The sequence below is a fragment of the Protopterus annectens genome, chromosome 5.part1 (genome assembly GCF_019279795.1).
Source record: "Protopterus annectens isolate FY-2018-M chromosome 5.part1, PAN1.0, whole genome shotgun sequence".
NCBI classification, from domain to species: Eukaryota; Metazoa; Chordata; order Ceratodontiformes; family Protopteridae; genus Protopterus; species Protopterus annectens.
In genome coordinates, this window is record NC_056736.1 from 94,954,025 (window position 1) to 94,979,408 (window position 25,384).

Genomic DNA, 25,384 nt, shown 5'->3' on the forward strand with positions numbered 1-25,384 from the left:
TTTATTTGTTTGTTTGTTTATGTATGTATCTATGCATTAATGTATTAATGCATTTATTTGAGCTTGGTAAATGGGATGTTCAAACAGAGCAGGGCTCGTTTTCAAAGGAGCCCTTGGAGGGAAAAAGAGCCACATTTACATATTTTATTTTTGCCACAGAATGCAACAGTTTGGGTTGAACTTCCCTACTGTTTCTAAAGTATGACTAAACTCTGCTGTCTCGGTCCTTTTCTCCGCAATACCATGGACTAGTTTTGCATCGCTTTATCTGGTGTCTAGCCCTTCTCATCCAGGGTCGTTAAGCCTCCCTGGGTGTAGTCCAATTATAAATAGACACCACAGGAGAGAGACAGCTAACACGAGACACATCTCTGCTAATTGCAGGAGTTTGGCTCCACAGGCTGGATGCAAACACGACGATCCCAATGAAAGGAAGCTACAAGATTTGGGGTGGATGTGCAATGGATAAGGTATATTTTCACTTCAACCAGTACAGTCCTCAGGAGCACAGATCTACCAGTAGATCGATCTTCAGTGGGTTTTCAGTCTCCATCAAAGAATCGAACACTGTGAATACCATTCGCATGCATCCCTATCCCTTCCCTGAAGAAGAAGTAAGCGACCACACCTCAGCACTCTTTTCCTCATCAGCATTGACTGCAACATGCTCCCAAGCCTGGAACTCAGCTGAAGTCACCTGGGTCAGTGACAGGGCTTTGTTGTTCTCCATCATCGGAGTTCCACTGCAGTTTCATCATTGAGATACATGTATGGAAAACTATAATAATATCTAAGAGCTATGAACTACAAAAATTAAACACTTTATAGTCAAAATGCATAGTACCAAAATTAATTCCAGACTATGGTAATTACTAAAGCTAGGACCTTACCCTCTCCCCCAGAATCATGATTAAGGATATGAAGCTAAATAGCAGGAGAAAGGCATTAAGCACTGTGATAGTTACCATAGATAATTCTTACATAGCACAAGCTGCAACAAGAAATACCAAAAACTCTATAACTCTCATGTTGGGGTCATAGAACTATGATTCTTAAACTCCTGCTGAGAGTAACTGTTGTCTGCATTACAATATAGTGCACTGGGAGTTATGATAGAACAAGTTAATATGTTAAGTGTGCCCATTTCTCACCCATTTGCAACAAAATTGCTCTGCACCTATTCCATCCAATTCAGAATTTACTTATTTACTAAGCCTACTGTGAAGCCGCGGTGGTGCAGTGGTAGTGTTGTCGCCTCACAGCAAGAGGTTCTCCTGTTCGATTCTCTGCTGGAGCGCCTTCTGTGTGGAGTCTGCATGTCCTCCCCGTGGTCGAGTGGCATTTGAAAGACATGTGTGAATGGGCATGCCTTTGTTGAAGGTTGGGGGTCGGGCTGGCACCTCGGCACCAAAAAAATCTACTGCCAATCATTAGTGGACCGGAGTTCCACTGTGGCAACCCCTAACTGGGAAAAGCAGAAAGAAAAACAACAACAACTAAACCTACTGTCTAAAACAGAAATCATGAAAAAAAAATGTCAAATATATTTCAGAATATATATATATATATATATATATATATATATATATATATATATATGTATATGGGTCTAGGACATTTCACTGAATGCACATTTCACTGAAAGTCAAATTAGTGTACACTTTTCACTGAAAACTCAATTCACTGAAACACATTTCACTGAAAGTTATATATGGCCTTTTCTTCACTGTAGTGCGATCCTGGAGTTAGTATATATAGTAAGGGGGGCACCATCCCCCACATTGGGGTGTGTGGGGGGCATAGCCCCCACATATTTTAAATATTTTCAGCTATATACATGGATACTTGCAATTCCAATATATTACTCTTTTATGAACATAATATATACTTAAAATATGTGGGGGGTTACCCCCACACCCCCTTGGTATATATACTAACTCCAGGGTCGCACTACAGTGAGGAAAAGGCCATATATAACTTTCAGTGAAATGTGTTTCAGTGAATTGAGCTTTCAGTGAAAAGTGTACACTAATTTGACTTTCAGTGAAATGTGCATTCGGTGAAATGTCCTAGACCCATATATATATATATATATATATATATATATATATATATATATATATATATGATTCACATTCACATTGCCAAAAGTACAGTTCTCCGAACTACATTTTGCCTAGACCATATCTCCAAATTTACACATCAAAACGGCACTTTGCAATCGCACTGCAGTATGTATGAACAAATATACTGTTGTCACTGTAGTGCGATCTCAGAGTTAATATATATAATTAGCAGGGGGTGCAGCCCCCCTGCACAAATTAGAGAAAATTAGTTAATGTGGTTTAAATGTTTTCCTTTTCGGCAAAGTGCCGTTTCGGAGAAGTGTAAATTCGGAGTTATGGTCTCAGCAAAATGTGGTTCGGAGAACTGTACTTTCAGCAATGTGAATGTGGTCCAATACAGTTCACACAGAAGTTAAATAGTTATCCCTTCTTGTAGAGAAGAATGTTAAAAAAATCATAAAAGACATTCCTAGAACAGTAAATAACAAAGAATAATAATTTATATGGCATAATATAATATGTCAAATGGGGCCTATTGGTTGTGGAGAAATGTAAGATTCAGGACCATCCATGATATTCTACAAGGTATAGGACTAAAGCCTAGCATTATACCCTTTTCAAGAATGACATTCTTCAACTTGGTGTTCTTAAATAGCATTTGAATGTGGAAGGCTCCCTGTTTGGAAATGGGTAAAGTTATCAGTAAATGTGTGTAGTCCACAATTCTTCCAACTATAGCACTGAGGTTATCAAAACCAAGAGTTCTAGAGAATACAGTGCTTTACAAAAGCTGTAACAAGTTGATCTGAAAATAACTTGGAAGAAGATTGGGGCATATCAACAGTATCAATACAGGAGTACAACATTTATATGTGAAGCAAATACTCAAAAAGAGAAAAAAAACAAAGTGCATCTTCAATTGGTTAGCATTTAAGGTTAGAGAAATATATATATCATTAGTAAAAAACAAGGAAACAGGCAAGGAAAGCATAATTAATCTGATGCTGGATCATGTTTGTCTTTACCATATTAGTAATAAAGATCATGTGGTCATCCCTACAATTAAAAAAAATAGCCTGAAGTTGTCTAAAGACTACTATAGGATCATCTCCCACAATTAGATTAGATAGATAGATAGATAGATAGATAGATAGATAGATAGATAGATAGATAGATAGATAGATAGATAACAGATAATCTGCATGCATTAATCTAGAAAACCAAGACCATGGAGAGAGTTCTGTTCTGACAAAAAAAAGTGACCGAAAGCTGGCCCTTAGATGGCTTATCTAATAGACTGATAAATAGAAAAACAATGACCACTGAAGTTGGCAGTAGTAGTTCTGCCTTCTAAGTAAGACTACAGTCATAAGAAAATATTACCTGAGCAAGCATTAACTTCTCAAATAGATATTCCATCATTGTGATTAATCGAGTTAAATATATTTGAATAATCGACCAACAATGCTGCTCTGACAACAGTTAAATCAATGTGCATTTTATACCCAATCCAGTAGAGTAATTATAGCAGTAATTGTTGAAAATGTATACTTAACATTATGTTTTAGATCCCCAAATATCTAACTACTTTTAACATAATCAGTAAGATCTTGGCTAGGTATCCTTTCAAAGACTCAAGGGAAGCGAGTAAAGCTCCCCAATGATAATCATTAGCTTAATTTTAAGGGTACTTGGTGGTAGTTTTTTTAATATAATTTTTGTTTTATATACCACTAAAAGACCTACTGTTTCAGTTCTAAGGAGTAATCATAAATGATATTTATCAAATCTATACCAGCATACCCAATAATAAGTCTAGTTCTACCAGTGCTAATTATGCTAATTACCATAGGCACTTGTTCTGGAGAATCAGTAAAAAACAAAAAACAAAAACAAAACAAAAAAACTAGGCACTTCCTATACCTGGGAATAATACCAGTAGATCTATTTTGTTTAAACTGAGCAACAGAGAATATGTTTGCCCATTTTCATTTTGCATGAATTGAGGTATTATCCTCATTCACTGTCCTCTGTGTAAGCGTTCTCCAGGTTTTACTGGAATGTCTTTGATTAGGTGTAATCTTTTTTAACCAATAAATCTGTTTCATTCCTTTACACACTGTATTACAGACGTTACAAGTTTTCTTAAAATTAATCTAGTTTGATTTTGATGGGAGCTGTGCATATTTTTAAACACAAGTTTTTCATTGTTTGTTTTTTTTTGTAATCAGAATCAGGCAGTCCTTAACAACCCATGGAATGTGTTTCTTTTTAATCTTGGCTAATCCTATAGAGGCAACCTAATCACAAATTTTGCTAACATAGGTTCATAGGTTCATACTAGGCTATCTGCCCTAGCTTTTGGCATTTAGCTTGAGCCATGGCTCTGGCACCAGTTGTCTGTTTTTGGTTTGGAGTCTGACATAGCTGAGCCAGTTTGCAATCCATCTAGTGACATAGGGGTTTATATTTAAGCTGGTGAGCTTATCTGTCCCCAATATCTTTATTTATGAGGTCCATGATGATCCTTCCATAGCTTTTTGCAGACAGCTAGCTCATTGGAGGATTGGGTCTTTGGTTTATTTGGGACTCGCGCCATGCATTCCTTCAAAGGTGGGTGTTCATAGAATAAAACAAGTTGTTCCATAGCATTTGAGTTTATAAATTCTAGGAACCTTTGGCTAGGGGTTGGAGCTAGAGTAATGCTCCCAGTCTGTTTGGGTAGTTTAAAGTCACCAAATATATGGTGTTTGGAGAGACCTTCATATTTCCAGTGGGTTCCTGCATTTGGGAGGGTGGTCTGTAGCAGGCTATAAACTGAAAGCAGTTTTACCCACTGTTAGTTGCACATGATAGTCTCGATGCTTTGCGCTTGCCACCCAACCCAACCTGGTGGGTATCTTGGTGAATATCGACATATCATCCCAAGCTGACAGGCATTGGATCCCCTTTGAATGACACCAGTACTTAAGTCAATTTTTTGACTGATCATCTTGTCTCTTTATTGTGGCATGTCATTCTGAGGGAGGAAGATGGCTACATGCTCAGAGAGCTCCTTTATGTCTCTTTCATGTAGTCAGGGGGGTACATCTCTCTCAGCTCATTACCAGCATGGACAATGACTGTCTATTTATTTGCCTTGGGCCTTGGAGTGCTTGTGTTGCTTGTGTGTTGGCCTATTACAAGTGTATCAGGTGTGTTGTTTAGTCTTAAGGGCTGTGACTGTTTGGCACACTGGCTGTGTGAGATATGTGTTGCACGTGTTTGTTTGGGTCTCTGCTGCTTAGGCAGATCTTTATTTAGAGCCTCGAGTGTTTTTTTTGTGTGATTATGTGTTTTGTGCTGTAAGTGGTAGGTAGTATGTGGAGAGTCTGGAATTGTGTAGTGTGGTGTGGTTTCCTTCTCCTCCTGGTTGGTATTACAGTACTGAGTGAGAGCTTAGAGCTCTCAGGTTGGCTATATCACATTGGAATTTGTTGGGAGGGGGTTGTTGTTGTCTGTAGACATGAGTTGTTTGTAACATTGTGTCAAGATTTTCAATTTCAGATTCAGACCCTAGAGAGACGACAGGAGATTGACAACGACCTTTGACATGCTAAGATAATATTGGATTCTTTAATAATTGAAAACGGTGGCCAGTGGGGAGTGGGGGCTGCTTTATTTTAGTGCTGAACAAAGCTAGATTCAGCAGGCCTGGATCTAGTCTATGCTTACAACAAACAAGTGTGTACAATTTCAGTAAGATACAGTTCAAATATTCAGGCACTATAAACCTTAACCAGAAAATCAGCCCTCAGAGAGGGCAGGTCCCCAGCCTTCTCTCCCACAAGTGTGCAGACGAACCTTCAAACAACTGGTCTGAAGCCCAAGTGCTTAATCAAAACACTTAATATTCATGAAATACAGATAACATCATCAAATTGACAAAGGTTTGCCTAAACTAATCTGGATAATTTTTATACATATCTTTGGAATCTACATTAACATAATTTCTCTTCCTAACCACAAATTCATGTACCTTATCCTTATTAATAGCTAATTTTAGTAAAAAAGGTACAATATCAGCAGCAGGTTTGTAGAGGACTATTCATTAATTCCCAGTCTATTAAAGAAACATTCTCAGAACTTTATAGGCTTATTCACAATCTGTATAATCTCAGATGAGATATTTCTGTTGCTGTATCTTGGTTATGCTGCAATCAACTGAAATTAAAATCACCAGCTACAATTCAAATTCCATTGGGTTTCAAAAGCCACCTTATAGATTTAATGTAATCAAAAGCAATACTAAACATATCTGGTAGCAGGTATGTGGCAGTGCAAAACATGTTTCATCATCACTATGCAGCCTTGCATAAAGTGCATTGGCTTGATTAGGGTATGTATATTCAATACCTCTAACCAACATACCGTACATAAGCTAGAGGAGAACACTTGTACCAAACTTGGCATATCTGCGGTCTTTGAAAAATGAATAACCTGACAGAAGTTTAAACAGTAAGCTGCCTGTGAATGAGGCTTCATGGAAAAGACATAACATGTTTAGTATTTCAATCTGAATGTTTAAACCACCAAGTGTTGACGTGCGCACAGTAATTACATATAACATACTCTCTAACATTTTAAAATATGGGTAGCATTATAAGCAGCTACAATCAAAACGTTCTCTTCATGTAGTGTAGATACTCGGGTACATGACACGATTGGATACTCTCTAGGCATGCATGTCTTTATGCAGCAAAACACCCCAACTAATCAGAAAACAGAATTCAGTGTTCTCCTTGTCATGATTTGAGTCCTAAAATAGCAAGCAAGGAGGTTTTCAACCTTTCAATTTAAAAATACAAAATACATTGTTTTCAGTTGTAAAAATAAGTTCTCAGCTTCACTGGTAGCTAGAGCAGTGTGGTCATGGAAAGCAGAATAGAAACTCAGTCAGAGGTGTGCACACCTTTTGTAGAAATCCAGCCCAGCTAATTAGGAAATAGAGCTCAGTAGTCCTCTTTAATACCTGGCAGTGAGCATTTAGCTCTTAAACTATAAGAAGGCTCTCACCCTTCTCATGAGAAAATGTAGTGAGACACAGTTATGAAAATGACTATGTCCCTTCGCTGGTATCCAGAACAGTGTAATGATGGGAGGGAAAAAGCAGACACTGAATTGTTTTATCATCCACACTATGCTACCCATCTGCTTTTATGTCAAAAATTGCTCCTATCAAAAGCCAGTCACACCTCAACATTGTCCCTAGTAGACCCAGCTTCAGAGTCCAGCATATCTTCTTAGTAGAAAAACACGCAGCTCTAATCATTTGGTTTTTATACTGGTATCCTCCTCTACTAATTCTTTTTTTAACACTTTTATTGAAACATCTGTTGTGACACCAAACAGGCAGCAGACTGTCTAAGGCCCTTAGCTATCTAAACATAAACTCAGTATTCATAACTGTGGCATTCCTTCTATTTCCCCTCTAAGTCAAGCCAAGCATCTTACGTCATCTGTCTCTTAATTTTCTTGTGACCAGGAATCTATCTTCCTATGCACTTTATAAAGGATACACAGGTCATAATTAAAGAAGCCTTGTTTTCATTTTATTTTACTTACTCTTTGTTCACCGGGTAGGTGGACTGATCTATTGAACCTTTTCAGCCACAACCCAAACTCAAAGAGAAGAAAATACATTGCTGTCTTTCACTCAACAATATTATATACAAAATAAGTACAGAGCAAAATTCAGAACTTAGCAAGATTGAATGTAGATAGGGTAACATAAAAAGAGTCAGAGTGCATGACTTGATATAGAGTCATCTCAGATTTAATATGTATAACATTGCATTTTCATACATTTAGTCTTGTTGTTCTGTGACTGGGACTTACTAATATGTCTCAGAATTCCAACCAGCTTCTCACTGAGGACATCCCAATCTCACAGTCTCATCAATATTATACCCATGGACACTGATGAGAGCTACCTGTACCCACACCCAACAAACCCTTTCCCTTTCAACACTGCCCTTGGTCATATTTACTACAGTGGTGATCTAAATGCATTTTCCCTGACCACAAACAAATTTCTCACCTTCAGATGTTGACATTGACATGAGGTGAGTGTTTCATTTGTAGCTTTATAATTAACAGGATTTTCAGCATATGTGTATAATGTTGGCATTTCTTAATATTCTGGTCCCAGATTTTCACAATGAAGCTATGGTACCTTGCTTTACTAATTATGTCACAGTCATTGTACAGTTCTGCCTCAAAATATTATTTAGTGTGGAACTGCGAAATAACTACATGGAATACAGCAGCCCAATATTTTACGAAGCATCCATTCTTTGTGAACTGTGTCCCTAAATATAGAGACAGTTTACTTCAGAATAACAGGGAATTGACAGTAACAATCCTGTATTTAACCTGGTGAACATGTGTTTGCAATGTCAGTTGTAATTGCAATCAATTGTTTGGCATAAAGTGTTTAGGGTTTTATCTCATGGTAATTGCAGTTAACGTTTGCAAAGAAATTCCTGAGTGCTATGATGTGATGGCACTAACCTGAGAACTGGAAAGGCTTCATTCAAAATGATTGCAAACTGTCAGTCTTACTTGCCTTCATTAGGTCTGAAATTACACTTGTAACATTGTCATTTTTTGGTTTAATGACAAATATTTTCTGGAGTGTGCTGATCTACAAGAGGTATCAGTTAAGTTCACCAAAACTATGTTCAGAGATAGTGGAACTTTTATCTTTCACAAAGGTTGTGTGACATTAGAGTTGATGTATATACAAGTTTGGGGTGAGGGATTGTCCCTCATATGGGTGTGAAGGGGGGCACTGAAAGTAATATTGGCAAATTTATTTCAACATTATTGCATAATTGTTGTTGATGGATCAACATTTATCAGCCTTTTCAAAGTGCCATCTGTAGGTTTCATGTTACAGACTGTGTCACTCACTTGATACAGTTCTTTCTTGTAAAATTATTTTTCTGATGTTAAACATTAGTTACTAAAGCTGTAAGAATGGTCTAATGTATGATAGTTTTCACTTAATGAAATGAAATGCAGCATAAGGCACCTTGGAAATAAAACCACAGAAAAACTAAACAATGTGGAAGGGTGAGACTGAAGTATTCCCAATATGCTGAAGAGAAGAAGGCCTTTCAGTATTTATTGCTGAGGACTTAAAGTTGGAAAAATCCTTGTGAGTCATTAATAAGAAAAAAAGCATTGGGACTTTGTGGGATGCACAGGGAGTGACATTACTTGTAGAAGACTGAAGTTATCAGATGGTATCAACATCTGTAGCACCCTGTTTTGAATATGGAGTGCAGGTCTGGTTGCCTTATGATTGTAAGGAAAATACATGATTTGAAACTGTTCATAGAAAGGACACGTTGTACAATACTGGTATAAAAAGTCTTGAAAAGTGAAGTTAGTTGTGCTGAAAAGTTACAGCCTTGATGAAAATAGGTAAAGGGGAACCTGGTACAAACTTAAGTATGAAATGCAAACAGTTAATCCTTGAAGGCCTGGGTTTGATTGCCTCAATTTCCACTTACAAACTGTGTGACTGACAAATGCATGTTATTATCAGGCAGTTATGTCAGATTGTTTCTGAGAGGTTGCAGTTATGCTTAGTAGGTATATCAGGTTAACAAATGAATACAGATAACTTAAATTAATTGGCAAAGTCCAAGAGAGCAGCATATTTTGAAAAATGAATAAGAACACGGGGACACAATGTGTGTACAGAAGGTAGATGCTTCAGTGTAATATGAAGATGCCTTCAGTTACTGAGTGTCATCAGCCTGTCAAACAAATGTCATGGAAGATGAGCTACTTCTATTCTAAAAAAGCAGAGACATTTCTTACAGACATCCATTTAATGCACCATTTAATAGTTACTGCTATTACACTACTACACCAACAGTTCATCTGTCTTCATGTCAGTACACACAATAATTTATTCACTGCATTTTATTCTTGATATATTATATGCTGTACTGTGTTTTATTCTTCATGATGCTATGTGCTGCATTACTGTATTCATTGTGATGTAAATTAATTCCCTGGGCTGTCTCCGAAATTGGTCACTTTAATCAGTGCACTACCACGGTAAAAAAGGAAAAATAAATTAAAATAAAATCTGATTTCACAGCATCATAGTCATGCAAATGACATATATTAAGGGTACTGGTTTAGTTCATACATCCTTTCTTCTGTCATCCAGTGGCATACGTCCGCAGAAGAAATACAGCAGCAGGGCAGTATGTGGCATACTTCCACGCATGAAATTCAGCAGCAGGGCAGTGTGTGGTATACATCCACACATGAAATTCAGCAGCAGGGCAATGTGTGGCATACTTCCACACATGAAATTCAGCAATAGGGAAGTGTGTGGCGTACTTCCACACATGAAATTCAGCAACAGGGCAGTGTGTGGCATATTTCCACAGATGCAATTCAGCAGCAGGGCAGTGTGTGGCATACGTCCACACATGAAATTCAGCAGCAGGGCAGTGTGTGGCATATGTCCACACATGAAATTCAGCAGCAGGGCAGTGTGTGTGGCATACTTCCACACATGAAATACAGCAGCAGGGCAGTGTGACTTTGACAGCATATCATACTACAAACACTACCTGACTGAAGGCATGTCAGCAACAGTTAAAAGTTTTTGTCAGACCATAGACTCTATTAACATCGTTTAAGAGGCTGGAATAATTTATAACTGCTTCATTAATAAAATATTTTTTTTTCAGTGTATAGTGTGTGATGCAGTTTTCTAGTGTGCATTGCACATACATGTGATATTAAATGCTCAAACATGAGACATGTGATGTTTGTGGTGACAGGCATTCATTCAATACCCTCTTAAACACAGCACTCAGGCTACCTATACACCCTCATACCTGCTTCCATCAATAGATACTCTCACATAAGTCAGGCAGATATTGTACTGCAACTTTGATGGTTAGACCTGAACACCATTCACTCTTAATGCAGTCCACTGTTCATTTATTTCTCTTTTTTGGATAACCAGGTAAAATATTTCAATCTTTCTGGACTTTTTACTTCCATAACCAGGAGATCTCAAAGTATAAAGTCTGGAATAAGGAATCAACCAAAATGTTTTTGGAACATCACAGGAACCTGATATAGTTATGGAACTCCCATGCAGACATGAGGGATGCAGACTCTGTGTATACAGTAACTAGAAGTCAGGATTAAATTCCAAAACCTGGAGATGTGAGGCAGAATCCTTAACCAATGAGATACATACCTCTCAACTGTACAAATTTTCACATAATGTCCAGATTTTTGTCTCAAAATTTCAATTTCTTCTTCATAAAAGTTGTGTTTTTTTGGCTAATCACTGGGATGATTTGAGGAATAAAATCACTAAATAATGACACACATTTGAGTTTCAGACTTCATATCCTTTAGAAGATGCATTTAATACAAACCCTGTTATTCTAGCTACTTTCTAAGTTTATAAGAGCAATATTTAAAATCTGTCCCTATTTCTGGGCCTTTGTTCCCCAATTATGCAAGGCTTTGCCCAAATTTCTTGGGCTGAAAGGTTGAGAGATATGATGAGACACCATATTACTCAGTCAATAAAAAAATGAAGCTAGAGTCATAATACGAGAAGGAAAACCCCAAATAATGTCAAAAATGCTTTTTTTATTCCCATACTCTTTATCTGTGTTATTTTGCAGCTGATCTTTTCAGGACAATAATATGATAGGCATTGTTGTATTTAACATGTCTAATGATTTAAGGGCTATAAGAGCAGTACAGAGTACAGTACAGTTAGAAATACATTACAGAAGCAGAAGGTGGTTGCTGCTGAAGAATATTGCATGTGTCTTTGATTTTCAGTAGTATTGTAACGTGTGCAGAGGCCAGTATGCTTTTTACAAGGTATGGTGTTTGCACCAGATAAAAGATCAGAGCATTTTATTGGCTTTTCAATGCAGATGTCTTGTATAAGTACAACTCTTAGCTCCTACATACACCTACAATACTATGCCCACCCAGTATACTTTGTTTATTTGTTAAGCTGGTAAATGAACTGATTCAATGTTGACCCTTTATGACATGATCGGGATTACAAAGACATGCATAAGTGCAATATAAGTGGAACATTTTGAGTAGGCAGTCAACCAGTAGATTTTGTATGAAATGGAAGAAAACCAGAATACATAGATAAAACTAGTTCAAACATAATGCTGTGCATGTTGCAATAAATAAATAATAATTATTGAAAAAAGAACAATGAAGCAGAAATGAAATGCAAAAAAAAAGCATTACAGATGTATAGCGCCCCTATAGCTACTGTGTGGTGCAGTCTGTACCCTGGTGGTCTGCTCCAGTTAAAAAGTCATATTCACAATTTCACTTTTAAACTATGTATGCTCCTATTTCATTTTATTATGTGGTGCTTTTTAGTGTTTTGTTGATTCATTAATTGGTTTTGAAGAATAAAACTGAAACTCTGGTGTATAATGGTTCAATAATTTCCCTCATAAGAAAAGACCAATTTTGACAAAGTGCTGGGCTTATTGTTTATACTTACTGCTGGGACATTCAGTTTCAGCAATGTGTCTGAGTTTTATTGCTGTTCCTCCTGCTGTGTTAGTGTTCTGTGTAATTAGTATAATTGTCTATGTACCCTTTAGTTCAGGAAGCAGATTTTTTTTGGATTGCACTTGTTGAATTCCCCATTCAAATAATGAAAACAAGAACTCAATAAACTGTTTAACTGGTTCTGATATCATGCAGGTGGGACCCTATGAATGGACATTTGTCTGAAATTTGAGTTTTATATGTATGGCAAGACCAGTGTTCCCAATAACCCCCCACCCCCACAGACGCTCATAATTCCTATTACTACTCACAGCTTCAAGGCTGCCGTTGTTCAGAAGAAGAGCAAAGACTTTATTTTGTACAGAGTAAAAAAAGCCTGTTTGCTTTCTTTGGCTAATTTGCAAAAAAAGCACCATTTTTGAAACATAGTACATGGACTGGTGCACGCTGACCAGCTATGCCCTGGGAGAAGAAATGGTACTCCTCTCAGATAGAATGCAGAATAAAATTCAAGATTCCATAACTGAAGACAGACTCAGTGCTGTAAATGAAATATTCATACAATTATTTTAAAATCTTCTCAGGTCAAGCAGTATAAATTCTTCCTACTTCCAGTCAGGCTATACCTTTCTCAAGTTAAAAATTAAGTGATTTATTTCACTTTGCACCCCATTTCATTGAAAGTCTCATAGAAGCTAATAACAAAAATGCAGGATAGAACTTTTCACAGAACAGACTGCTGTAGTGCTTGTTCTTGTCTACATCTGGGAACAGAAATGCGAAAATGTGTCTAAGCATTGCACATAGACTTTCAACATGTAATGTCTTGTTTATTCAAATGCAGCACTCCATTACTTTTCCTGGTTTTCTGTAGAACTTTAGCAACTTGACAAGAGCTTGGTCAATTCATAATATTATTAGGTCCAAAATTTTTAAAATGCTTCATGTTGCCTCTGACCATATAGACAGACACATACAAATACACACAAATATCTAATTAAAAAACAAAATCTGTTTTTAGATGAACTACTAAAATAAAAAAAAAATTAGTATTATCCCTGTTACATGAATGCGTGTCATAGTTCTTACTCTGTATTGTGGCAATTCTGCATTTTGTGTTTTCCATTATCTTTTTGGTCCTTCTGAACATTGAAAGTTTAAGGTTTAACTTCCTGGATAACTAAGGCTTATCAGGATAAAATAAGTCATTCTCTTTAATCAAAAATCTTGTTAATTCAGTCCAGACAGGGTCTGGGTCACCCTCTACATGATGGAAAAACCTGACTACATTTTGTTTGGAAAAAATTCAGCTGCTCTTTTAAAGAAACCAGCAAACGATTTTCTGCAATAACATTGCAATTGCAGCATTTATCATTAGCGTCATTTTTTGAGATTAAAATTAGGTTATCATGGTTTTCATTTTCCAAACACACATCATTTTTATAGTTCATGCAATACAAACATCTTTTTAGTTTCTGATTCCTTGGTTCAGACTTCCTTATGTGGTTTTGCACTTTCCATTTGATTATTTGTATTCATATCACATCTGGGCCCATTAGAGCTTCATTTCACTCTACTGGCTCAGCTATAAGGATTACTGATTATTCATACCAACATTTGCAGAACCTGAAGAATCTATCTGCAAGGTTGTGTACTATATGTCTGTACCACATTATGTGATGGCTTCTTGACTTCCACATTTCGTACAAATTCATCACTTTCTCACTCCTATGCTGACAGCAGGAAAGAAGCAAGTTTCCTTTATGGAAAAGTACATCAACTTTACGTGAAGTCAAATAAAAAAACATGAAAAGTTACTGGGGTGAAGTAGAGATGAAATCCTAGAATCTTTTGGGAGAAATGTGCAAGTCTGGATGAGATGCCTTACAGAGCACTAAAGTAGTTATCAGTGATGTTTGATAAAATAGTGTTGGAGGTAAAAAGTCTGTCCTCAAAAACTGTAATGGTACCACAATACTGGAGGTTGGTAGTCCTAGATCCTTTCATAGATATGTACTGAGAAAAGAAAGTTAGCAATAGTTAAAAGTTTCTTTATTAGGATTATTATTTTACTTAAGTAGACACAGTCATTTCAACCTGGCATCCTGTGAAATTTGTTTTACAAGCTCATATGCATCATGATCATCATCAACCTCCTTTTTTCCCATTTTCTACATGGAGCTGGAGTGTTATGTCAGCTGTCGTCTTCTCTCTTAATTCATTGTCACTCTGCAAACTTCTTCAACAGTCATGCCTAACTATCACAGGCCTTCTCTCACACAATCTATCCACCTGTTTCCCGGACGCCCATGTTTCCTCGTGCTTGTTCCAAATCATCTTCACCATATGTTCTGCTTTCTGCGCATGGGGCTGAACCACAGTATATGGTTCTGTTTGACCTTTTCTGCAGCTGGAGCTACTTTGGCTTTTGCTTTTATGTCCTCATTCCTTCATCTGCTCCACAGTGTGCATCCTTCCATCTGTCTCAGGCACTTCATCTCCATCACTTATGGCTCCACAGCTGCTCTGCCTTTACTGTCCAGTTTTCTGTGCTATATAGTAGTACTGTTTGCACCACTGTTTTGTACACTTTACTTTTCAGTTTGTTTGGTATTTTTCTGTCATACAATACCCTGACACTTTGTGCCATTTGGCTGTGGCCTCTCTGATTCTAGCTTAGACCTACTCATTCAAATTTTCCTTCTCCTTAACCACCCCTCCCAGATACTTCAAGCTGTTAACCTGTTCCATTACTTCTCAGCATCTTCTGATTTCCCCCCCATTTGCTGCTATTACAACTGTCTTATCTGTACTCAGTTTCATCCCAAGTGCCTTCAGTTTTGCATTCTATTGCTGAGGTTCTTGCTCAGAGTCTGCCTGTAATGCCACATCATCGGCATACAGCAACTTTGTTGATTTGTCTCCTCCAACCTGTTTGCTAATGTATTCCTCCACCAGTATAAACAGCAGTGGGCTAAGAGATGATGCCCTGATGCTTATTCACTCCCACTGGGAACACCTCTGTAAAACAGAACACTGGTCGTACTTGAGTCATTGGGTCCTTGTACATAGCCCACATTAATTCTACCATTGTTTCAGGGACTTTGAACCACTGCAGGACTGCCCAAATTGGTTTTCTTAGGACCTGGTTCTTTGCTTTCTCCAAGTCTAGACATGCTTAGTTGAACTCTTTCCTCATTTCTAGCTTCTTCTCATGTAGGAATATCAAAGCTACTCGCGGAACCTGTTGCATCCTGTTGCATGCAGTATTCTATACTTTTTCTTTTAGACCCAACCTAGCCCACCCCCATTGAAAGGCTCGCAACACTAGGAGTCTGCTGCTCGCAATTCACAAGCAAACTAAAGTAGTCAAACTTTCTTCTTAATAAAATACTAACTACTGCAAGGAAGACAAGGTTAATGCTCTTTCCTACTACTTTTCTTTGTGAATTTTTGGGTCATAGCTCTGTAGCGTATGGCTCAGAGGTCCACAGCACTAGTAGCATTACATTAGGCCTCCCCATTAGTCCTGCACCTAAATGTACAAGGTAATACTTTTTCTTTTAGCCGCAGCCTAGCCAGCCCCCATTGAACGGCTTGCAACACTAGGAGTCTGCTGCTCGCAATTCACAAGCAAACTAGTCAAACTTTCTTCTTAATAAAATACTAACTACTGCAAGGAAAACAAGGTTAATATTCTTTACCACTACTTTTCTTTGTGAATTTTTGGGTCATAGCTCTGTAGCGTACCACTCGGGGGTCCACAGCACTAATAGTATCACATTAGACCTCCCCATTAGATCTGCACCTAAATGAACAAGGTAATCTGAAAATATAAATTAAAACTATCTTAACTTACTTTTGGCCATTACCTGCCCTTAAAGGACATACTGATTGTCTCTGCAGTCTCGTGATCTGTTGGGTACCTTCCCTGCCCCCATTTCCCACCTGCCCCCACTATACCTACATTTATTTCTAACCTCTCATCACTTGACCACAACCGTACCAGTCATCTACCTCATATTAATATCTTTATTTACACCCCTATCTGACTCTCCACCTTCTACTCACACACAATTCCTACTAAGCATACCCCTACATTTTCCTCTATACCTCAACCACCTTACCTCCTATAGCCAAGCATTACTTCCAAACAACATGCAAACTGCACTATCTATCTCATTAGCTCTCACAACACTAGCCTACATCACATCCATCCAAACTGACATACCACTAGACAATACTACGTGCCATACAACACTTACTTCCATGCTTGCATGCTTGCAAAAACACACACAGACTTTTCTTTCATTTCTACAATATTTAGTGGTAGCACAATATTACATGCATATAAGTGCCACATACCAAGATGCAACACTAGAAAAATATCACCTAGATCCAAAAAAGAAGTCACAGACAAAATCAAACACTTACTATCATTCACAAAGAGACTACTTACCTCAGGCAACATACACCCAAACCCAAGTCCACTCAATACCCTACTTATACCCAAACAAATATCAGACCTATTAATTCTTAACATGAATGCAAGAAGCGTAGCTAATAAACTTGCTGACCTGCATGCATTTATAACCCACTACACTCCTGACATACTGACCATTACAGAGACATGGCTAAAACCCAATACTCAAAATGAAATCCTCCCACCAGGTTATAATATCCTAAGATTAGGTAGATCAGGTAAAAAAGGAGGTGGAGAAGCAATTCTATTTAAAAACACACTAAACCTCCAACCTCTACAAACCCCTCTACCTAAATTTAACAATGCCAAAACCCTTGGTTCAATTCTCGGTATAAACAAAACAAAAAAATAATAATATTCTCTGCTGCTACAGCCCACCAGGAAACAACTCTCCCATAATTGAGGAAATCTTACAATGGCCTAGAGATAATCTCCCACAAGAAACTATTCTTCTAGGTGACCTAAATACTGACTGGTTAGCCTGCAATTCCAACTCCCCCTCTAACCACATAAATCTCTATGGGGTCTCTCAACTCATTGAAGAACCCACCAGAGTAGATAAAAAAAATCACAAAAACAATCCATACTTGATTGGACACTGGTCAGCTGCTCCAAACAAAACTACCGGGCAGGCTGTCTACCAGATAGTCTTAGTGACCACCTACCCACATTCCTATTATGCAAACGCACTAGCTTACCCAAACCCAAAGTTCATAGGCAAATCCGACATGACCGCAACCTAAATCTTCAGGATCTTAACTCAGTTCTAAAACAATGTAACTGGGAACCTCTACAGAACCTTGGACTAGACCAGGCATTCAACTACTCTAACAGTACCTTTACCAATGTCCTTAACAGTTTTGCCCAACCAGGAAGGTCAGAGTAAAAACTAACTATGCACCATGGCTAAGTAGGGACACTAGAGCCCTACTAAAGTCCAGAGATAAGGCCTGAAAAATCTGGAAGTGGGAAAACACCACCCTATCCAAACAAAACTACCAGCAACTTAGGAATCAGGCCAAAGAAAAACAAATCAAAGTTGACAAATGGAACTACTTCCTTGGTGCCCATAGTAAACACTCAAGAAACCCACAAAAATTTTGGCAAGCCATCAACTCCTTAGTAAAACCAGGCAAAACTACCATTCCAACTCCCAACTCCACCAATAATGACTTGGACATAGCCTCTAAATTTAACCACCATTTCACAGACCCCACTCTAGCCTTATCCAACCAATTATCCAAAAATAACCCTTCATATATGCCAACCAAATGTCCAAACAACATTCTTCCCCTAACTCTCTCACCTGTTCCTACCTCAACAATTAAGAAACTCCTTCTAAAATTAAAACCTACCACCTTTGCAGCTGATAATTTACCTGCTAACTTCCTAAAAATGGCCACTGAATCCATATCCCACCCTGTTTCCATCCTCATTAACTGCTCCATAAAAGAATCCTATATCCTTCAACTGTGGAAAGTTTCATATATCATTCCTCTTCATAAAGGCGGAAATTCTTATGACTTCTCAAATTACCATCCAATCACCATTCTATCTCCCCTTTCTAAACTACTAGAGAAATGTATTCACTTTCAAGTCATGAAATTCCTGCACACACATAAACTCCTGTCCACCACACAACATGGTCTCCGGCCACATCACAGCACAACTACTACTCTTCTCTTCTTTACTAACATAGGTTCATAGGTTCATAGGTAGGTACTAGGCTATTGGCCCAAGGGCCAACATAAGCCTAGCCAGCAAGGTACCATAGCTTATGCCACCCAAGAAAGTTATTTTCCTGAGCCACTGTCCAGCAGAGACACAGAAGTGATCCCCGGGGTGTATTTCCTATTTCCCATCCACTCATCAAGATTTTTCTTGAAGAGTGCTAATGAAGAACTTTGCTTGACATAGATGGGTAGCTTGTTCCAGAGTATAGGAAGTCTCTGGGACAGGGATCTATCCCTCCAGCATGTCCTGTTTATTGTGGTGACAAGGTTTAGGTCCCTAGAGTGTGTAGCTTGGAGGGATTGGGATTTCTTTAGGTGTAGCATGTCCAACAGCTCTGGGTTTGACATAGCTTTATATGTTAGGCAGAGATCACCTCGGAGTAGGTGATATGCTACGGAGTAATGCTGGAGTTTTTTGAGATGGTCAGTGTAGGGCATTTGTTTGAGGCCAGTAATCCTCTTTGTGAGGTACTTCTGTGGCCTTTCCAGCTGCTGCAGATGTCTTGTGAGGTACATTCCAAAAGGGGCGTTGTACTCTATAATGAGTCTAATGAGTGACGAGTAGAGGGGAACAATAACCTCTTTTTTCCTGGATGAGAACCCTTTTATGATGAGGTGTGGCACATAGAAGGAATTCCTGATTACTGTGGTGATGTGACTATCAAAGGAGAGACTACTGTCCACCTGAGTCCCAAGGACTCTTATCACGCATTCGGTGTTAAGTAGATTGCTGTCTATGTGGTAGTTCATGGGTACAGAGTTTTTACCATTAACCATTTAACCATCACAGAAAGAATAATAGCTTTACATCTTCTATATTTTTGGATCTCTCCAAAGCGTTCAACATGGTCTCACATACCATACTACTAGATACTCTAGCCTCCCTATCCTTTGCCCCATCTACTATTGTCTGGTTCAAGAATTATCTATCTGACAGGCAGCAGTCGGTCCGATGGCAAGGTATACTTTCCCTTCAACTTCCAACTTCCATAGGTGTACCACAAGGCTCAGTAGTAGGCCCACTTCTCTTTTTTATTTTCACCAACAATTTACATACCTCAACCCAACAGTCCTCACTTATACAGTATGCAGATTATTCCACTCTAATCTGCTCAGCCCCTTACCTCTCCTCCCTTCAAGAACTCACCCAGGAATCCTTTAGCTCTGTGGAAAAGTAGATTACTGATATCCAACTCATTCTAAACCCTAACAAGAATAAATTGTTGGTGTTTACTCCCAACAAATCAAAAACAACTCATTTTGCCTTTGCCATCACTTTAAGAAATGACACTACCATTTCTCCTTCAGCCCACACCAAATTCCTTGACGTAGAAATTGACAAAACCTTCACTTCGATGTCCATATATCTCAAACAATCAAAAAGGTTCACAAAAAAATGAGTTCACTCTACAGACACAAACTTCCTCCCAGATCTAGCCAGAATCACCCTAGCACAAACTCACTTATTGTCCACACTAATTTATGCAGCACCTATTCTTACCCATACCAGAAAAATAGACCTGAATAAACTTGACTCATGCTATAATAAGATTGCCAAGTTTGCTAACAACTCCACCTTCAGAACACACCACTCTATAGCTCTTAGGGACCTACAATGGTTAGAATTTCCACAACTTATCAATTAACATCAGCTAGTCATTGCTTACAACATTCTAAAATATCCTGATAAAACCCATCACCAGGGCAACTATTTACTCAATACACAGCAAATCACCCCTCCGCTCTAATGACAAATCACTCCTCTGTATCTCTAGAGCTAACTATAATGCAGGAAAAGCACTATTCTCCCACACCATTGCTAGAAACTGGAATACCCTCCCCCCTTCGTTGACTGCTAGCTCCTCTAACTCACACTTCAAAAACACCCTAAAATCACACCTAATGAATACCTGGTTATGTCCATGTATTACATAAAAAAATAATCTTTCCTACCATTCACTCCCTACTGACCAGGACGGCTTTTCTATTACTTCACTGTAATACTCTACAGTACTAATAGGTAAATACCTAGTAAGTAGCTCATTAACCATGCTCACTGCTGAGATGTATTCTGTCTGCATTTATATTCCAGTTTGAAAATGTTAGTAATGTTGTTTAAATGTATCTTGTCTGTCTTAGAATTCCTACATGTAAATATCTATTGCTGTTCATCATTGTGAGCTTGTTCTTAAATTTCTGTATAAAACATTTACTATTGTGAGTTATTGTGGAGCTTTTCTTCCCGGGCCTCCGCTGTAAATGGACCTAGTCCAGTAAACAAATGTAAAATAAATCAAATAAATAAATAAAGCTGCATCATTGCAAACATCAGGTCAGTTCTGCTACATTCTGGTCTGAATACAAACTGCTCACCTTCCATCTTATTTTCTATTATTCTGCATATTCATTTATCAATCACCGTCTCCAAAACTTTCATGCAGTGTGATAGGAGTTTGATACGTTTATGCTGTTCACAGTTGTGAATTCTTCCCTTGGTTTTGAACACACTGACACTGGTATGCTTATTCTGCAGTCATTTGGGATAAGTCTTTCTCTCTATACTGCTATGAATACCTTCAGGAGCCATTTCTCCCCTATCTTACCCAACATCTTGATCATATCTACTGTGACCTTGGCTGAGTCTGCTGCTTTCAATGACTTCATTTTCCTTAGTGTTGTTCTTACTTCTTCTATGGTGGGCTCCTCCTCTTCTTTCATCATAGGCTGTGTCTGGGGCAGTACAGCTTCTGTGGAGCTTTCTTCATTCAGAAGCTGCTGGAAGTACTCCATGCATCTGCTTTTGATATCATTTGGACTGGATAGCAGGTTGTTGCTGGCATCCCTTATGAAGGGTGTCTGACTATTGTCATTATCTTTCTGTCCTTGCCTTGAAACCTAACAGAGTTTCTTTGTGCCATCTACTGAGTCACTTTCCAGGAGCTGATAGCGTGTCTCCAATGCCTTGTTTTTTGCTATTGCATCTCCTGTCTTAGCCTCTTTGTTAGCCAACTAGTATTCCTTCCAAGCCAGGTGTGACTTTTCTATCTCCACCTTTTTCCTGCACTCCTTCTTTCTTTTGAAGACTTCCTGTACTTCTGCATTCCCCCGCCAGCTTTCCATACGTACCTTATTTCTATACCTGGCACAGTCAAATATATTTTCTTCAACCATCTTCTTCTTGAGGTGCTAGCACCTTGAGTAATTCCTTGAACTGTTGTACATTTTCTCCAATCAACTTCCAAGTCTTCAGCCTGGTCTCTGTTAACCTCAGAGCCTTCTCTGACCACTCATAGAATCTGATTTTGACAATCATGTTTTTTGCTGTGTGACAACTATTTCAATGGGGATGAGTTTGCAATTGCTGATTCTACCCCACTGCCCTTTCTTTACTAGGAGGAAGTCCACCTGACTTGCATGTTGGCCACTCTTGTCTGTGATTTGTTGACTGTGTCTCTTGCTGAACTATGTGTTGCTCACTATCAAGCCACTTGCTGGACAGAGGTCTAGAATGGCCTCTTCTTCTTTATTCATGTTGCATCATCCACATTGACCCAGGCAGTCCTCATATCCTGTTCTGCCTGTACCAGTATGTGCATTCAAGTCACCCATTGTCACTCCCTGCTTTATCTAGTAGGTCCTGCAACTGCTGTCTGAATGCACTCTTCCTCACTGTCATAACCCTGCTGTGGGCCATAGGCTGAGATTGTGAATAGTGCCCCATCAGTACACTGGAGTCTGACTGCCATGAGTCTGTCACTAATTTTAATGACATCCCTCACTGTCTTCTGAAACCTCTCCCTACCACAATTCCCACACCTTTTTTAACCTCTCCACTTCTTGAGTAGTATATTCTAGATCCCAAGCCAAGTGGATTTGCTGCACTGCCCTTCCATCCTGTCTCCTGGGTACATAGGATGTCCATCCTCCTCTTTACCATCATGTCATCCACTTCCAAGCTCCATCCTGCCAGCGAACATACACTGGGTGTAGCAATTCTTAGTTTATGTTAGGCAAGCTGATTGTTTTGCATCCAGAGTTCACTCAGAGTTATCCCAGGTAACCCTAACTGGGCAGCTGAGGCTGCTGAGCTTTATGGTGAGCACTCACTGGCCAATAGGGCATATACACCCCCTCCAACCATTAGCATGGATCACCAGCATTAGTCAGCATAGGCTGGTTCCTCAAACCACTTATCACCAGCAAACACCCATGCTCATTTGGCTACATTAATCAATACAACTGAATCACTAAAGCCATATTTTACACTGTTGAGTGGCTAGCTCTGGCATGGCAAGCAGTCTGTGATCAATGTTCGCCTATCTTGAGGATACTTAGCATCACAGTAAATGCCCAAAGCAGTTGGTCGATACAACTCTTTCCCTGTAGAGCACAATCTAGAGTCTGTGATGCTGCTGCCCATAACTTCATTCTTGGGTATTTTTTGGGTGGAAGTACTTAGCATGCTTTAGAGAGGTGGGAGGAATCCCCCAGAGACTCAGGAAACACATGGAAACTCCATACAGGCATTGGTCGGAGGTCAGGACTGAACCTCACACCTTGTTCATAGGAGGCAAAGACCTTAATGATTATGCCAACTGGTCTAAAAGTTTATATACATACTAGGTCTAACTAGCAGTAGTAGTAGTAATAGTATTTTAATTTTATAAAGTTTTAAGCTGTATCTTTGCTAGTTTTTCTTGATCCTTGCCCATGCTGTTATTTTTATCAGTACGGACAGGTTAACAGAAGTTTGTCTTAAGTCCATAATGAAAGAAGGGGCACTGCAGAAAAGTTTTACATGCAATATAATTGGAAAAATTAAGCACATTTTTGTAAATAGTAACTACGCAATAAGTTCGAATTTTGATATCACTGAGGACTTGGAGGCCCAATTAGACTCCTTATGAAAAAATATTAACAACGTGATACAGACTGTTACTGTAATTGACATGTCAATAATAGTACAAGTCCTGGTAAAAGTGAACATTATGCACCAGTAGGTGTTCTTAATAACTTACATAATGCAGAGGATGTAACAGTTCAGGTGGCTGGGTATGTGGATAGGGTATGTGGATAGCAAATAAAAAGAGACGTGTTACTAACTTGCATTTGCAGGTTGACTTTGGACCTCAAACCACTTGTGGAGAGCATACAAGGAAGCATGTGCCCACAGATAATTGTGAGCACACTGTGTCATCAAATGTAATTTTGGTGAATGCAAAAACAGCAAGTGCTGATTGCTGAAATTACTTTCGTCGACAGTGGAGTTTGCCTTTTCCCCAGTGTTGAGCGACCTTGGAGTTGGTATACACACACACATATATATATATATATATATATATATATATATACATATATATATATATCTGGGAGGTGTGGGGGGTGTCCCCCTACATGGTGGGTGTAGTGGGGCTTGTCACCCTAAACAAAAACAAAATTATTGAGTTGTTCATCAAAGGTGGTTTTAGCAAACAGTTTTCATTTTATTCCATTTGTCAAAATTACCTTTGATGACTCAACATGAATCCAGATAATCCTTTTACACATGATATACCTATGTCTAGTTCTCATTTCTAGAATTTTGCTTGCCAAGAAGATATCCTAAGAATACACAGTGATTTAGGTGCTGCAAGTAACTTCTGTTTCTGTAAAGTCTAATTAGGTCTATGTGCCCAACGAACAAGTAACACTTTCGGCTTTGAATGCAATGAGTTGAGTATAGCATAAACTAAATAAATAAATAAATAAAATGATATACTTTGGGGACTAATATTCATCCACCTTTTGTGTACTTTTGAAGGTTGTTGTTGTGTCTTTCGGCTTTTCCCAGTTAGGGGTCGCCACAGCGGAACTCCGGTCCGCTAATGATTGGTAGTTGATTTTTACATGCTGAGTTGCCGGTGAAGGTACGCCCATGCATGCATGTCTCCACGCAGAAGACGCTCTAGCTGAGAGTCGAACCGTTCAGCGTCTTACTGTGAGGCGACAACGCTACCGCAGCACCACCACCACGGACTGTGTACTTTTGAAGGTATTAGTTGATAAATGTTCTTGCTTATTAGTTCCTGGTGACTCCATCTTCCAGTCGCTTTCTTCCCCATTGTTGACTTTGAAACTTCACCATGTAATGGTCGCCTGTCTTTCTGGCTTAACATTAAGAAATGTACTGATCCACATATCCAAGTTGTGGGCTAACACTCAGTTCTGTAAGCACATATGATTTATTCTAGGGTGAACAATGTGAGCTTTGTGTTCTGACCTGTGATGAAATCTGTTTGGAGAGTGTTTGAATTTCATTGTAATAGAAATACTGAATTATTGTGGAGCAAAAATGTTCCCTTCTATAAGCACTATGACAATGAATTCTTTATTTGTTTATTTATTAACATTTTGGTAACCGGGAAAGTCCATCTGGGTCAGAGATCTACTTTCAGTGGAGGCTCAGGAGAAAACCTCCACAGTGATTTAAATATTAACAATAACAGTAAAGCACATGCCATTTGAATAAC

General features: G+C 38.6%; 1 protein-coding gene across 4 annotated transcripts in view; it reads left to right on the forward strand.

The window, feature by feature from the left end:
* The window catches only part of SCEL (sciellin), a 474,262-nt gene that overhangs the window by 437,416 nt on the left and 11,462 nt on the right, over positions 1 to 25,384 (forward strand). The gene's annotated exons all lie outside the window — the stretch shown is intronic.